The following is a 379-nucleotide window of genomic DNA, read 5'->3' as shown; positions in this document are numbered from 1 at the left end:
TGCCCAAATCATTTTATGAAGCCAACATCACATTGATACCCAAGCCAGGTAAAGATCCAACAAAGAAAGAGAACTACAGGCCAATATCTTTGATGAACATAGATGCTAAAATTCTCAACAAGATCCTAGCAAACCGAATTCAGCAATACATCTCAAAAATCATCCATCATGACCAAGTAGGCTTCATTCCTGGGATGCAAAGCTGTTTCAACAATCGTAAAACCATAAATGTAATTAAATACATCAACAGATGTCAAAACAAAAACCACGTGATTATATCATTAGATGTAGAAAAAGCTTTTGATAAAATCCAGCACCCCTTCTTGATTAAAAACCCTTGAACATCTAGGCATACAGGGAACATACCTCAAAATAGTAA

This window comes from Carlito syrichta, unplaced genomic scaffold (assembly GCF_000164805.1).
Source record: "Carlito syrichta isolate Samal-C Ts95f unplaced genomic scaffold, Tarsius_syrichta-2.0.1 Scaffold308678, whole genome shotgun sequence".
Lineage (NCBI taxonomy): Eukaryota > Metazoa > Chordata > Mammalia > Primates > Tarsiidae > Carlito > Carlito syrichta.
Note: the sequence above shows the minus strand (reverse complement) of the source record.